Source organism: Trichechus manatus, unplaced genomic scaffold (genome assembly GCF_000243295.1).
Source record: "Trichechus manatus latirostris isolate Lorelei unplaced genomic scaffold, TriManLat1.0 scaffold00029, whole genome shotgun sequence".
NCBI lineage: Eukaryota > Metazoa > Chordata > Mammalia > Sirenia > Trichechidae > Trichechus > Trichechus manatus.
In genome coordinates this window covers 14,384,477-14,401,923 of record NW_004443965.1, presented here as the reverse complement: position 1 = coordinate 14,401,923, position 17,447 = coordinate 14,384,477, and the positions used below count along the sequence as shown (strand labels likewise).

Sequence of the window (17,447 nt, the reverse complement as noted above, 5' to 3'; positions counted from 1 at the left end):
CAGTCATTACACAGCTAGAAATTTGTGTTTGTGGGATGGAGAGTTGTTATAAAAATAGGAAAGTGGTATCTAAGAACCTGTTTAGTGAGTGTTTAAACACTATTATTATAGGTGCCATTGAATTAAACATATACTGTATTCTTATTCTTGTAATTGGCGTTATATATCTAAATAATCACTTTGGGCAAGTAGAAGGTAAGTCTAATATAATTACACTTAACATTAATATGATCTGTATGGAAAAATGTAGAGAGTAATAAAATGACCACAGAATTCAGCACAGAAGAAACCACTGTTTTTATAACCCTGTATCTCCCTCTTGGTTTCCTCTCCGGGAACACTGTGGCTGAAGCTGAAAACCAATCCTGTAGTTAGGATAGATGTAGAAAGATATCTCTTCCTTCGAGGACAGTGTTATTTGTAGCATTAATGCTTATACTCTGCTTGGCCTTCACGAAGAGAAAAAAAAAAAAAATCACTGAATACTTTTCTTAAATGGAAAACACTTCGATTCCGAAATCATTTACTGTTCCCTGGAGATGGTCCACGCTGGAGCTTTTGCACAGCTATTCATTTAAGGCTTCTTTTCTATTCATTTTCATGTGCTCGGCTTGGCTGTTGTCAGCTTTATCAAGTACTGGTTTCCTCACTGGTAGATTGCAAGCATTTTTTTTTTTTCCTCTGTGTAGTCTTTTTTCTTGAGGACTGATCAAAAGGAAAGGTACATTTAAAATGGTGGACCTATCTGCCGTAGTTGCATGCTGAGTAGAACTGAGAGTAGCATCACAATATATTTCTGGAAGAGATTCTGATACTACCAGTAACATATTATGCCTCCTTAATGTTGGCTTTTTGTAGCCCAAATGAATGAGATAATGAAAATAAAGAAGCAGACCTCAACAGAAAAACTTGCCTTTTAGCCAGGGCTTTGAACCGGTTTGTTATGGTTCGAACCCCTGCTGAGAGTTTGCATTTCCACCTCAGATAAACTGAATCAGAATCTACGTTTTAACAGATCCCCAGGTGATTCTTATGTATAATAAATTTTGAAAACCACAGCTCTACCAGTGGTTCTCAGAATGATTCCCTAACCAGCAGTATTAACATCCCCTGGGAACTTGTTAGAAATGCAAATTTTCAGCAGGGGTTCAAACTGGACCGAACTGGTTTGAAGCCCTGCTTTTAGCACTGGGTGATGATGGGTCAGTGGTTAGGAACTCAGCTGCTAACCAAAAGGTCAGCAGTTTGAATCCACCAGCTGCTCCTTGGAAACCCTATGGAGCAGTTCTGCCCTGTCCTGTAGGGTTGCTGGGTTGGAATTGACTTGACGGCGATGGATTTGGTTTGGTTTTTTGGTTAGAGGTAGGATTGGATATATTTTTTTAAAGCCAAGAAATTTGATAAGGATACTTGAAGTCAAGGCTTTTCTCTCCCCTGCCTGGCCCAGAAGGGATACTTGTTTCGTAAACATTATGCTGTACTTTCTAAGTAAGTTCAAGTAATATCTTTTACCATAGAGTTCAGAAGTTAATTTTTTTTGCATGTGAATCAGAAAACCTTGACTATGCACCAGAAACCAAATCGACTGCCGTCAAGTTGATTCTGATTCACAGTGACCCTATAGGACAGAGTAGAATGGCCCCACAGGATTTCCAAGGAGCGGCTGGTGGATTCAAACTGCTGACCTTTTGGTTAGCAGCCAAGCTCTTAACCACTGTGCCACAGACGTATGTAATTTTACCAGCCATCGAATTTCCTGCAATTTCACTTAGAAGGTTGAAGATAATACTATATACTTGTTTTTCTTCACCAACCTATGTATTTTTTTTATTTGACTTCTTATTTTTTGAGTTAGGAACACTTCCTTAAGTAGGCAAATTTAAAAGGAAAAATGATTTAGTTTGCCCCAGAATACAAAGGATCATAAAAATATCTGAGTTGAATTAGAGAAGATTATTCAAGAGGTGAAAAAAGGATACCTTTGTCAAAATTAGTGACAAAAAGATTTTGTAAAGACAGTTTTCTATACAAAGTTGCATTTGATAACTGGTGTCAGGCATAAGTTGATTTGGATATGGTATGCAGAAAAGCACATCTCTCCGTATGGGAAAAATGGTTTTCTCTTTTTAGGCCCTAAGCTAGGTTATAATGCTTTCTTTCTCATGGAATGTGGTGACATTTGAGTTTTTTCACAGTGTTTTCATATTTTTAATACACAAAAAGGTGTAAGGGAAAGTGAACTTTTCCAGCAGAATTCAAAAGAAACCCATGGTAATGTGCATGAAAGTATTAGGAAGAAACACCCTGAATATAAAAGAGAAATTAGGAATAACTGAAAGGTTGAAAAGGCAGTGGGGAGGGGTTGTGTGGGGAGTATAATATTAAACATTAGATTTTTCTAGAGATGTTAGTCTCGTGTTCTCATTTAAATATGATTCCTCTGAAGTGGAAATTCAGTAGCTCCTATTAGATGCATGTCAAACTGATATAGAAAGTAGGCTGTAAGGACAAAGTCTCTATGTTGAGATTGTTGCTTGGCTTCTTTGCCTAAGTACGTAATTATTTGAAAAGCAGTTGTAGTGACAAATTATATGAAGGGAAGAGAGGATCGTTCTTTTCTCTTTTACTGTAATTGAATTCTTTACTCCTCCCCCTTTTTTTTTTCTTTTTACTCCTCACCCGACTTAGCCTGTTTTTCATGTTTGGCTGTTTTTATTTCATTTACAAGATTACCCTTGAGGTCTGAGCACCACATCCAGTTCTCTCTCTCTCTCTTTTTTTTAAAATAATATTTTATTGAGTTTTTGGTGAAAGTTGACACAGCAAGTTAGGTTCCCATTTGACGATTTCTGCAAATTGTTCAGTGACATTAGTTAAATTTATCACAATGTGTCAACATTCTCTTCAATTGTGTTCTGGTTTTTCCATTTCCAGTACTCTAGTTCCCCTGCCCCATTGTCTTCTCATCTTTGATTTTGAGTAATTGTTGACCATTTAGTCTCATACCAGTGGTTTTTAAGCAGAGCACCAATCTTATGGGTAATATCTTTTATTTTGTGTGCCACTCTACTGTTTCACTAAAAGGTGATCTCAGGGGATAGGCTCTGTTCTAGGTTTAAAGCAGGACTTCAAACTGGCTTGAACCGATTCAGTCATGGCTGATGAAGCCAAACTGGAGCAAACTCAAATTGTTACAATTTGAGTGATCTGGAACAATAACTGAAACAGGAAAAATTAAGGGTCAGAGCTCTGGAATGGGAGACTTGGAAGAGGCGTAGTGAGCCCTTTTAGGAGCCTGATGTGTGAGATTGGATTATTGGCAGGACTGTGGAGAGTGACACACATTCATAGTGGCACGGTTGGCTGCCATCTTTGAGTGCAACACTGCTGTTTCTGACTCTGCTCAGAATCCAATGGGCAAGACATTTTGTTGCTATGCAACGCATACACTGCCCTTGTTTTCTAAGAGGGAGATTAGGATTCTAGCAGTTTCAACCCATCATTTTTCCCATTCCAATTATTCCAGTTTTCCCAAGTTTTAAAAATTTGAGTCTGTCCTGGTTTTTCTTCCTCAGCCATGACTGAAATGGGAAGAACCAGTTTGAAACCCTGGTTTAAAGAGTGTCTCAGGGTGATAGCCTCAGGGAGTCCTCTTTTCTCTACTGTTCCAGTTTGTCTGGCCTTTTTTTTTTTTTTAAGAACTTGAGTTCTATTCCACATTTTTTTCCATTCTATCCAGGATCGTCTATTGTGACCCTGGTCAGAATGGTCAGTGGTGGTAGCCGAGCACCGTCTAGTTCTTCTGCTCTCAGGGTGGATGAGGTTGTGGCTCATGTAGACTTGTTTCTTTGAGCTTTTGGTTACCTTTTTACTGTTTTGTTCCTGGCAAGTAGAGAACAGTAGCTGTATCTTAGATGGCCACTGGCAAGCTTTTAAAACCGTAGATGCTAATCACTTCACTAGGATGCAGATCGTGATTTTTGTGAGCTATTTTATGCCAATTGACTGAATTGTCCCTTGAGACTATAGTACTAAGCTTTCAAACCCAGAAAACCAATCTTGGAAGGTATTTGGTTATATCTGAGGAGTATCCGTATTTGTGTGTTCAGTGAATATATGTTCCTGCACCTACATATTTGTATTTACACATACCTAGAGAGACTTCTGAAGCCCTCATGGCACAGTGGTTAAGGGCTCGGCTGCTAACAAAAAGATCAGCAGTTCGAATCCACCAGCTTCTCCTTGGAAACCCTATGGGAGAGTTCTACTCTGTCCTATAGGGTTGCTATTAGCTGGACTCGATGACACAGATTTGGTTTGGTTTTTTTATAGACACTTTGATCTGTTCTCATCTATGTATACATCTGTATCTGCCCATATGCTTATACCTACCGTACTTAACTATATCTAACAATATACCTATACCCATCCATATGAGCTCAAACACTCGTTTTTACTTTGGTTTTGCTACACCTCTCTTTTGTTGGGATAGGACCATTGGCACACCGTGTTAATGGACAATGTGGTAAATCAAGGATGCTCGCACCTGCGTTGCATGCTAATCCTCTGAATCTTCCTGCCCTCACTGTATTTGAAAGATAGTTGTCATTAGACTCTGGCCAAGGGTAGTCTGTATGGAAGAGTGCCTCTTTATATAATAGAACCCACTTTTCCACTTTTCTTGTATGTTCCTGGAAACAGATTTTGAAATTTAACTTTTTGGAGGAAAGAGGGTAGAAAACCCATTTGAAAATCTGATAAAAGCTCCTCTCAGGAAAATGCACCTTCCTTCACTACAGTTTGCATGGAGGTTTTTTGGGGAGCCCTGGCCTATAGATAGGAGTCCCTGGGTGACATGAACAGTTTAGCGCTCCACTAGTAACCAAAAGGTTGGCAGTTCAAACCTACCCAGAGGTGCCTTAGAAGAAAGACCTGACAATCTATTTCCAAAATGTCACAGTCTTGGAAACCCTATGGAGGAGTTCTACTCTGACACACATGGGGTCGCTGTGAGTCGAAACCAACTCAGTAGCAACTAGCTTGGTGTTTGGTTTAGCCTGTAGATTGAGTTGAATTGATCTTACTGGAGTTTAAGTCATTCAGTAAACATGCACTGAGGCCCTATTTTGTGCTAGACAGCAGGGATAAAAAATGCAGTCAAGACTTGAGAGAGACTGTGTGACGCCTGATGCCCTCTCCTTCCTGGTCCCTCACACTTGCCTGGCACTCTCTCACCTAGGGCTCTGCTGTAACTGTCCCCTCTGCTTGGAAAACTTCCCCAGACATCCGCTTAAGTGACTTTCTCACCTGTTTGCTCAATTCTTCTCATGGAGGCTGACTCTGCTTAACCTCTTTCATGCTACAACCTGCCCCTCCGCTTTGCAAAGCATTTATGACCTAACCTACTATATAATTTACTTAGTATGCTTATTGTTTATAGCCTCTTCATCTGTTAGAATGTAAGCTCCATGAGGGCAGGAATCAGTGTTGTCCCAAGTCTCCAGATGACACAGTGGGCTCTCACAAGAGGGTGAATGCATGCTGTTGAGAAGTTCATTGTTTAGCTTTTTCATTTGTTGTATGGCTTTTGAAACTAGCCATGAGCTGAGTATGTCGTGTGTAGGCATACAAGGCTGTAACGATCCATCCTGCTTTTGGAAATAAGGGTTGGTTTGTTATTTACATCATTCACGCCTGAGGAACTCTGCAGCCTTGTCCTTGACGGTTGACTACGCTAGCCCTCAATGATATGTGCCCAGAGCTCTAATTATCTACATTCATGCTTGGGACAAGTAGTTCTGCTGATGGGAAAGTGGGTTCAGCTGATAGTCCCTCTTTTCAGCTGCTTAAGCAAAATGAGTCAGCATGTGTCACGAGCAGTTAGTGTCCTCAGGCCACAGATTTTTTTGCTCTCTCCTCTTCTTTGCAGGGGGCACTAAAATTGCTAATCTGAGTATCCCATTTTATTTCATGCTCCCACAACCCAGTAAAGCTCCATTTTACCTTCTTTGGAGAGAACCTCCTTTGTATACAGGAAGGGTGTGGATGGGTATGTAAATGGGGGCTACATTCTGTTTGAGAGGCATGATATTGAAAGGTGATATTCTAGCTCTCTCTGCCTCAGGCAGTTCAGACTGTAGGATTCCATTTGCATTCACACAGCCCCATTCTATCCTGGTTCCCTGTTTCCTTTTGTACACGAGGAACTGAGTTGATTGGAGATGAGAGTTTCGGGATGGGGAAATGAAAGGTACTACTCTGCTTTTATAAGTAAACCATCCAGCAGGACTGTTTCTTGAGACAGGGCTTTTAAAAGTGCTTTGAGATCCTTTAAAGTCATGTTAATGTAGAATATTTAGACGGGTGAGATTCTGGTTTGTATGAAATGTTGAAATCTGCTTAACTTGAGGTATCATTTTTAAATCTGAGTTCATACACAGCCTTCTCAATCCACCGTCCATCCATCCATCCATCCATCCATACACCACTCCCCCGGCCCCCACCACGGACTCTGACAGTGGGTCCTAGCTGGTTTCACATATAAAACATATAAAGCACACATTTGGGCTGGCCTGTTTTAAATTTTGATCAAAACTTCATCTAAACAGAATAAAATTATACAATTTGTGTTTGTTTTCATGGTTTCCCGGGCCATGTTTTTACATTTTCACACTCAGCATTTGAGTGTCCCTGCGCAGCCGCTACTCCGTGTTGAGAAAGCAAGGCTGTAATAAATCACATAAATTGACTACACTGTATAGAGGTCACAGAAAATAGCGGCCTGATCCGAGATTACACACCTTTGCTGAGCCCTGTGGTCAGAATGTATCACAGTTTCCTTGAGGAAACAGAACTAGTACCTGTGAAAGTAATTCGCTTTGCTTCACAAATTCCTGTCTTTATGAATTCTGTTTTATTTCAGAGTATGCCTCTTATAACTTTCCCTACCTTCTCTCCTACTTACATGAGGCTTTACTGTGAAGTTGGAGGATTGTCTTAAAACCCCTTAGTCTCAGATGTGGTAAGACGTGAGTTCTGGCGTTGACTGCCCATTCTGCACTGACCCCTGAGTTTCTGTGAGAAAGTTGGGGTAGTTACAGGACATTGAAAGATAAGGGCCTTCGGGACTCCTCTTTAGCTTCTGACCAACCAGAAAATGTAATCACAGCACTAGGGATTTTTGTTGTTGTTAGGTGCTGTTGAGTCAATTTTCGACTTATAGCGACTCCTTGTGACAGGAAACCTAATAGGGGTTTTCTAGGCTGTAATCTTTACAAGAGCAGATCTCCTGCGGGGTGGGTTCTAACTGCCAGTCTTTCAGTTAGCAACTGAGCACTTAACCATTGCACCACCAGGGCTCCTTATTACCCAGGTGTAAAAATTTTATGTTTTTTCCTTTTGTGTTTTAATGGGAAATGAAATTTATTTCTAAAAAATGTAATAGATGTAATTGGGAGGAGAATCTGGAAAAAACGAGTGTGTAAAATTATTTTTTTTAGGAACTCAGATGAGCCTAACCACTTCTCTTTTGGTCACAGACTATATTATTCATATATTAAGTTACATATTAAAATACATTTCACCCTCTCATGAGCACCAACTTTTATATTCTTCTTACTAATTTGATTTTTAAAAACATTTTGACTGTGGATTTTAAATTTAATTATTTTGTTTATCAAGAAATGTGGAAAAGGAAGGAAAGTGACCCTAATTAGCAATTTGTATGCCCATTAATGTGTCAGTGACACAGTGGCTACACCAATAGGCTCAGACATAGCAGTGATTTTGAGGATGGCACAGGACCGAGCAATGTTTCATCCTGTTGTACATAGGGTCGGAACCGACTCGGCAGCACCTAACAACAGTGTCCATTGATATTTGAAAAGGTAATTGACCTTTACGGCCTTTCAGCAAGAGGGGTCTTGCCTGAGTTGACCTGGCCATGTTAGGGATCAACAGGCAGATACTGAGGGGTGGGTGGATGGTGGAGCTTCTTTTGGAGCAAATTCCCAGAGAGGAGAGGAAGACATTTCTCCCTTTTTCCCTCTGTATTTTAGGCCTAGTAATCTTATTTCCATAAAGATTACAGCCAAGAAAACCCAATGGAACAGTTCTACTGTGTAAAACATGGGGTCGCCATGAGTTGGAATCAACTTGCAAGCAATGGGTTATATTATTTGAAGGGAAGAACTTGGTTTTCTCTTTCCTGGAGCTGTAGTGACAGTTAAGTTCAGGGTTACAGAGTAAGATGTTATTTGAGGACAAGCTTTCTGCCAGGTGACCATGACCTGTGTAATTTAGAATCCTGGAGCTGTGGTGGACAAGTTACGTTTTGTTACTAAGGTGACTTATTTGTTCAGATGCTTTCATTAAGGTTTTCCAGCTTTAGACATTTCTTTGTTTGTTCTTTTTTCCAAAATGGGCACAGGGTTCAGTGTTCTTATTGCTACAGCTAGCTAAAGCCCTCAGACCTCTGCTTCAAACAGAAGCTGTGTAAGTGGAGGGAGCATTTACTAGCAGGAGATGACTAAGCTAATGTTGATGTTCTCATAAAATTTTCTTTGTCATAGAGGTAGAACTCTATAGGCTAAAAAGTGCTTTTTTTTTTTAGTTTAGCTGTGAGTAGATTTCTATGGTAAGCTTGATGTTAGTCTTTTTTAGTTTCTAAGTGAATATATTATTCTTTAAAACAGGAGGAATTCTGATTAGTAAGCACTTCTACAGTAAGTCTGAGTTTGAGAAAATAAACATTTAAAATTCAGCAACAAATGGTGCCTTACATCTGCTAAGAAGCATCCAAAAGGGGAGAGTTTTGTACCTCTGGCAAGTAAGAATACCAAGCATATGATGCCGTTTACTTATCCGTGTTTTGCTTAGTAAAAGAAAACAGATGCCAGCAGTATAGCTGGCTGTTGCATATATGTGTGTCTTTGTTGCTAACAGATTTCCGTGAGGAGTGCCTTAAAATTGGTCTGCAGGCTGAAATAAGAGAATGTAACTTGGGGTGATAGCTAGAAATGAGAAGCATAATTGCATGATGGATTATATCTTAACGTTTTGAGATCTTGAATGAATTTAGAGCATTTAATACTGTAACAGTTCTTGGACTTCGAAAAAAACTAGATAGAGGAGGACAAAGTGAACTAAGAATTGGCTTTATTTGAATTATTTGGGTACAGTTTCCCTAAAATGTCAAGTTGTTTAACAAAAATAATTTTAGATTATAAATGTGTTGTATCTACTTACACTAATTTATGTAAAGGACCACAGTATCTTGTTTCTACTTCGATAATTCCATGCACTATATATTGTTAAAATGTCCCAATAAAGTATACAGAGCTTTGCAATTAAAAACAAAACAAACAAGCAGCAGATCTCTTTGTTTAATTATGTATGCAGAACTTTCTTCCCGACTGTTGCTTCAGGAATACCTTTTCTGGACTGTTTCTTGCTTGAAGGTGTTGGCAGTGAGTTTGTATTCATCTGTTTATCTGTTTGCAGCTGGTAGCATATTTTATGCAATGCCTATAGATGACTCTGTCATGTCACAGTGTGAGGCATATTGAAGTTCCAACTGAGTTTCTTACAGTGTATTGTGGGAGACTGTTTGTGATTTTTTTTTTTTTTTTGACTGTTTGTAATTTGATAATCAAATCTGATATACAAGAGAGTAAAGAATGTAGGCATAAGTGAAATACAAATCTTTGTGATATATTGAGTCATATATTATTTGACTGTGGTATATTATTTGATTTGCTTCCTGTAAATTCCTTAACCCTTCTAATCCAAATGTTCTTAATTGTAAAATAAAAAGCTAGATACTGCCCCTTCTGGTTTTTGGCTATATTTTTGCATTAACCACTTAGCGACCGGTGACCCTTAATCAGTGAACTTTTCTCCGTTCCTGCTCATAAGAATTGTTGGAGAAATTAAACCCAGAAATGTTTTAAGTTCTCATTGTAGTGTTCCCTAATAATGTAATCCATAATCCTTGTATATGGGAGAAGGGAAAGTAGCTAGCGTTTATGTAGAAAACAAGCTAGGATGGTTTGGAAGATGGACACGTGACCGCATTGTAACATCTGATTGGAGCTTAGTCCATGGGATTGTATTAAAGTGCCTAGTTGGTCCCGGAACTTAAAAAAAAACAAACAAAAAACAGGTAGCTGTCCAGTCGATTCTGACTCATAGTGACCCTGTAGGACAGAGTAGAACTATTCCATAGCGTTTCCAAGGAGTGGTGAGTGGATTTGAACTGCTGACCTTTTGGTTAGTAGCCAAGCTCTTAACCACTGCGCCACCAGGGCCGGAGATTTTGCATATCTACATACTGGATGATTTGAAGGTATATTTCACCAGTGTGAGAATTTATACTCTGCCTGTATGGTAGGCACTCAGTAATTGCAGACATCGAAATTGTTTTGACACTCTGTCAGTTTCACACCTTGCATTATGTGAGAAATTAAAAGTTATTCATGGAATGCCTCCGTTGTACTGCGTCCATGCAGTGTAACTATCTTTGTTGATATGATATGCGCTGAGTTCCTAGGGATTTGTTTAGTTAGTTTTTGTATGGTAAGATTTCCAAGGCAAGTAGAGGGTTATAAAGTTTGTTTATTCATACTTCTTCAAATTTATGTGATAGAAGGATTAAAATATGTACCCAGAGATAACATGTCAGCATAGACATTAGGCAAGGCTGCACTGTGAAGCCTGTGTGGCTCTCTGGGATGGTCATGTGAATCTAACAGGCTTTCCCCGAAGGAAGAAAACTGAAGTGGTGCACTCAGGCTGAGCACATGTCACCATTGCCACAGAGAGGAAAAGTCAACATCGGTTCCAACTTGCTCTTGGTTTTTGGAAAATGCAGTTTTCAAAACTACTTAAGGGTTTCATAAGATAACCTACTACGAATTTGCATTAAATACTGCTGATTTTATCTTAACCTATTTTTAAATTTTTACTATTTAAGAATGTTACTTCTTCAGAAGAAAAACAGTTCATTTGAAATATTTCTATCCCTGTCCTAACTGTGGAAAGATAGCTGAAGATTTGTGTCATTATTAATTTATAATTTCAAAGTATTTTACAACATTGCTAAGATATTAAGTCTTATCGTATGCTTTCAGGTAGCAAAAAGCATACTTTTAAAATTTTTATCTAAAGAGAGCTATTTGAAGATACTAGAGCAAGATGACTTTATTACTAAACAATATTTGATATTTACCGACTACCAAGGAGTCACTGGGTGGCATCAACAGTTAAGCACTCAACTACTAGCCAGAAGGTTAGACGTTTGAATCTGCCCAAAGGCCCTGAAGAGACAGGCCTGGCAGTCTGCTTCCAAAAGATCACAGCCTTGAAAACCCTGTGGAGCAGTTTTACTTTGCACACGTGGGGTTACCATGAGTCGGAATTGACTCGACGGCAACTTAACAGCAAGGAATGAGATATAGTAAATGTGGTTAGAACATAAGATCAGAGTATCTCTGTTAGTCATTGTCCCACACTTCCCCATGAGTCTATTTAAATGTTGAAAATGTCTTTTTAAATGTACTTTGAGTATTTTCAAACATATTTGCCAAGCATTCTGCTAGGTATCTCTATAGATAGACGTTTTTCATGTGATCCTCACAGCCACCCTGCCAACAACACGTTATTATGATATGTTTTTGTTTTTTAGATTAAGTTACTAAAGCTCCAATGATTGTGTAAATGTTTAAAAAAAAAGGAGACTCCATAGCAATGGAGCATTCCCAGGGTTCAAGAACATGCTGGGCAGGCAGCTGGGTGGATGTGCATAAGCGGTCCTTCTGTGAACTTATCAGTAACTGAAGAGACCAATATTTTCTGCTTTTTGGGTGGCCTTTAATTATATCTCTTTCATCTGTTAAGTTTTCATTAGCTATCATATTCATACAACCACAAAAAAATTAATTGTAGCATTTTCATCTTTGCTTTACATAGTACTTGAAACTTTTTCTTATATCTGCTAAATATATTAAAGTGATAAGTTTCAATGAGACTGATGAAGCTCTGAAACTAAGACAAAGTTTTGGGTATGTGTGTGTATATGCATTTTTCTTGGGAAGACATATTGTCTTAGTAATCTAGTCCTGCTATAATAGAAATACCACAAGTAGATGGCTTTAACAAAGAGAAATTTATTTTCTCACAGTCTAGGAGGCTAGAAATCCAATTTCAGGGTGCCAGCTCTAGGGGAAGGCTTCCTGTCTCTATAGGTTCTGGGGGAAGCTCCTCGTCGTCAGTCTTCCCCAGTTGAAGAGCTTCTCAGCACTGGGACCCTGGGTCCAAAGGACACGCTATTCTCCTGGTGCTTCTTTCATGGTGGTATGAGGTCCTCAAATTGCTCTGCTGGCTTCTGTCTTTTATATCTCAAAAGAGATTGATTTAAAACACAATCTAATTCTGTAGTTTGCATCCTACCTCATTAACATAACTACTGCTAATCCCAGCTCATTAACATCACAGAGGTAGGTTTTACACCACCGGGGAAAATCATGCATCACATGACAAAATGGTAGACCATCACACAATACTGGGAATCATGGCCTAGCCAAGCTGACACACATTTTTGGGGGATACAATTCAGTGCATAACACAAAAGTTTTATAGTATTGATAAGTAGATTTTCCTTCCAATCCTGTTATTTTGAGAAAGCTAAATACCTGTTTTAAATGTTTCCCTGAGCTTCAAATATTCTTATTTCTCACTAAAAATTAAATCGTTTTAATTAAAATGTAGCACAGGCTGGTTATTATCTGCTTAAAAACAAACAAATAACCTGATGACATCCAGCATAAGAATTATTTGTTTTGGCATGTACATAGCAGCTGCTTGAAATCCATAAATATAAGAAATCTCAAATTGACCCACATGACTCTGAAGTCCTGTACCTGAACTATGTCAAAGTTAGGAGTAAACGCCTTTATACAAGACTGACTAAATTACTAAATTCCTTTGAATGTCAAACTTTATTTCTCAGGAAAGTTGATCCCTGCCAAGTTTATAACATAAACATTGTTTTTCTGTTACCTGAATTCCAAGGACAGGAGCATAGAGGAGGGCAAGTGAAAGGCACAGATGAATTTTATTTCTAGGTGTTTAAAAAAAAAACAACAATGTGACATAACACAGAGATATTCTCAAAGCCGATAAATGCCAGCAAAACTTCTTGGATGCTTTTTATTTTTGCTCACAGTTTTTTAAGTTAAAGAAAAGAAACTTATTTAAAAGTTTCCTGGTTTCAAGTGGATAGTGGTGATGGTTGCACAACATGATGAACGTAAATAACGTCACAGAGTTATACAAGTAAAAATAGTTGAAATGGCAAATGTTTGGTTATATATATTTAACCATATTAAAAAAAAAAAAAAAAAAACGGTTTCCTGATTTAAAAAGGCCTCTGGCTGGTAGCTGTTGATGCAGTCTGTTTAGACTTCTCACTAAAGTCCCTAAGAAAGCAGTCAAACAGACTTACATTCTAAACAGTTATAAAAACTAAAAGAAATTTCTACTGCAAGCCCAAAGGAATTGGGTTTAAAAACAGAATAAGTTTTGACCATCTAGTGGTCACAGTAGGTAGGCAGACTCATGTCCTCTTCCAGCTTTCTGGCTGTAATTCAGAAAGGGCCTAGGCGGCTGTTTCCAGAAAGTTTTTCCCTACTCCTTTTCCTTATCCACTCCAACAGTGCCTTCCTATCCAGTGGGAGGTCATGACTCAGAAAATCACCAGGCTGAGCTGGAGGATGGGGTAGGGATCATCATCACCATTACATCCTGAGAATCTTAAACTCCGCAGATGTGTTGGAGGATAGAGTCAGAAAGACCTGTGTTTACCAAAGAATTTAGTGTTGTAAGTCCTCCACCATTCAGGGCATCAGAAAGCCAGATAATGGAAGCAGGAGAAAATTTCCTCTCAAGCTAGCAGAACTACACTGAAATAAAAACCACGTTGAGAATTGGCCCAGCAACTATTCATCTCAACCTGCCATCCAACTCTAAGTCTGAAACCAGCACCAAGAGTAGACTCAGAGTAGGCACCAGGTCTGGGTAGATCTTTCTTGTTTAGTGATAGATGACCAGGAAAAGCAAAACTCCCCCTCCTGAAAAATGCTGCCCTGTAAAGGAAAGGGGAATCATCTTGAAGATTCAAAGGAAGAGCAGACCTCCAAAAATTGTGTATCACCTACCTTAAGAAGACATGGCCCTCATTAAAGAGGGGCAAAAAGCAGTTAGGAAGGAGATGATGAGCTGAAAAGACAATAGAACAGGATGAAATGGAAGTGAAACAACAACAACAAAAAAATGATTGTAAAGAAACTAAGAACGTAATGGCCCATTAAAATCCATATCAGAGGCTGTAAAGAGTAGAACTGACACGGCTGAAAATGAAATCAGTGCAGTGAAGACAAACACAAATAACTTCTTCCAGAGTCCAAAGAAAAGGAGATAAAAAACAAGGGAGAAGACGGTAGACGTATAGAGAAAAGATCTAACACGAGAGTTAGAAATGTTTATATACAAATCACTGAGTGAAAAGAAGCAATAACTAGCAACATAATTAAAATAAGCTTTCATGCATGTGTGCAGATTTTAAAGTGTTCTCCATATTTTTCATGTGAAATCAGTGAAAGGCCACCTCTATCTTGAAGTGTTTCGGCAATTTTTTCTTTAATTACAAGAATAACAATAATATTAAAGCTTCCTGTCAAAAATATCTGGTTAACTACCAAGAAACAAAATTCAGGCTGCTTTCTCCTTTGCAGTAGTAAATGCCAAAAGACAACAGATCAATTTCCATAGAGTTTTGAGGAGAAAAGATGATGACTTAAGAATTTAATGAGCTGCCTCCTTACATTTCACGTGGAAAGGGAATTAAGAGACATTCTCTGAAATGCAAGAGCTCAGAAAAAATATATTAAACTTCTCATGTCACATGGGAGGATTCAAAAGTTGTCTTTATTCCCAAGCTTTATAATTAGAAATGCATAGTTTAAAAAAGTTATTTTTGAATACTTAAAGAGCAGTTACCAGAAGAATAAAATTGTACAGATTTTCTAAGTACCTATAAATACAGTGCATATACCAAAAGATAGCAAAGAAAGCATAAAAATATTACTGACATGGGGAAAATGGCTTACTAGGTACGAAAACTTTAAAGAAATATATGTGCGTATACACACACACACATACACGTAAATATAAAACTGGGTTTATACCTGTATTTGTATATTCAGATATTAGTTATGTGCCAGGTGCTTTGCTAACATTTTACTACAGTAATTAATTACTTTTCATAAGAACTGTATGACATTGGCATAATCACTATACCTGTTGTAAAGATAAAGAAATTGAGGCTTAGTTAAAAGACTAAGGCCCGAGGCCAGACTGCTAGTGGAGGATTTGGGATTTGACCCCAGACAGTCTGAGTGTTGACCTGGTGCCCTTAAACAGCTGTGCCATACTACGAGATGGCCCGTGAGTGGTGATATTCATAGTGTGTGGCACAGCCTTACTCCTGGCCACAGCTCATCAGCTGGAAGTCTCCCCTGAGCCAAAGACAGACAGTCCCCTGGCTTGATGTGGCCTAATGTGAAAAAATTAGTTATACCAACCAGATTGTTTCCCTCTCAGGAAAGAGACCCAAGAGAAAATAAGAGAATGAAGCAGGTATGTGAGTAATTCTTCCTTAAAACAAAAGACCATCAGAACAACAGGCTGGGACTAGGTTATTTGAAAGGACAGTTCAGGATCGTTTATTCCCAACATGTTGGAACCTATTAGTCTTAAATATTTTTGATGTTTAACCTCCATGCTATCCCTCACTTAGCAAGTACTTCTCAAACTGTCATGCATATATGTATGTTTATATAGCTCTGATAGTATAATATATAAGGCAATATAGACAATTCATTGGTGGGTTAGTTATGTAAATGCACCTTGATTACTGAGTTTGCTATGTCACCAGAATCGGCTTTAAAGGATTGAAAACTCTCTTTGCTGCTTTACTGGCCATCATTGTTTGAAGTTCCATGTACAGTTTTATTGTAACTGTCACTTGTGGTCTAATCTTTCCCTGAAGGGAAACTTGGGAAACCTGGTCAACTTTAACATTTGGAGGAAGTTTAAACATACCGGAGCATAAAATTCACAGTTGTTTAGGTTGAATCTCCATTTCTTGTCAAACACATCTATCCAGCCCTTTTGTGATCGGAATAATCTAACTTTGGCTTGCATTAAGGAGACGTTTCACAAGATGCAAGGAATGTTTACTCATGTTTTCTTTGACAGGATTCTGATTCACTGGAGCTGACTCTTAAGACCTCTTTGCCTATCTAATGACAATGTATATTCTGTTGTTATACATAGGGTTTTCATTGGCTAATTTTCAGAAGTAGATTACCAGGCCTTTCTTCCTAGTATGTCTTAGTCTGGAAGCTCTGCTGAAACCTGTCCACCATGAGTGACCTTGCTGATATGCAAAATACTGGTGGCATAGCTTCCAGCCATATAGCAACAGGCAGGCCACCACAGTAGGCAACAGACTCAACTGGACAACTAACAACAGCAACGATAGCGTGGTCAGATAAATGGTTTGTCATCCGTTAATTACTTTTTTTTCTCCTTTAATTACTTTTGGTGAATTGCCACCTGGTTGTTATTGTTGTTAGGTGCCGTTGAGTCAATTCTGACTCATAGCGGCCCTATGTACAACAGAACAAAACACTGCCTGGTCCTGCAGTATCCTTACAATCGTTGTTATACTTGAGTCCATTGTTGCAGCCACTATGTCAGTCTGTCTCATTGAGGGTCTTCCTATTTTTCGCCAGCCCTCCTCTTTACCAAACCTGATGTCCTTCTCCAACCTAGTTGCTACATCCTTTTAATATATTGGATAACTTATATCCTTTAACTAGAAAAGTGAATATATATATATATATTTGGGTTTTAGTTAGAGTCTAGTTGTGAGACTAGTTGCCTTCATAATCTCTAGAAAGATGGTCAGTTTCACAGTGATCTTTTTCCCAAAATACAGAGCCAGTGTGCCCTCCCCACCTCTCAGGCATCCGCCGCCCAATACATTTTCTAGAACACACTTAAAATATAGTCAGGCTTTTACTTAGAAAATGGTTAAGAGTCTCTTGATTCAGTGGATTCCTGAGGGACCATCTTTTGGCAGTGTCAAATTCTGTGTTTAGTTTATATTTTGAATGTTTTAAATCCTAGCAAATGTAGTTAGTAATCTTCAGATTATGCTGTCTCGCGTTTAATGTATAATTTCTTAAGAGAAGGAAATGGAGAGAATGGGGGTTAATAGTTACAGTAATTAAAGCTTCTTCAAATGAGAAGAAAAAAAAAACACCCACTTTTGTTTATATGACTTATAAAGAGGAAGCTATTACTGGTTGGTTTAGACCTTTTCC

The 17,447-nt window shown here is 38.5% G+C and overlaps 1 protein-coding gene across 1 annotated transcript in view; it reads left to right on the top strand.

Annotated features, from left to right (window-relative positions):
• Positions 1-17,447, top strand: part of PIK3R1 (phosphoinositide-3-kinase regulatory subunit 1) — a 99,397-nt gene that overhangs the window by 14,092 nt on the left and 67,858 nt on the right. The window lies entirely within an intron of this gene.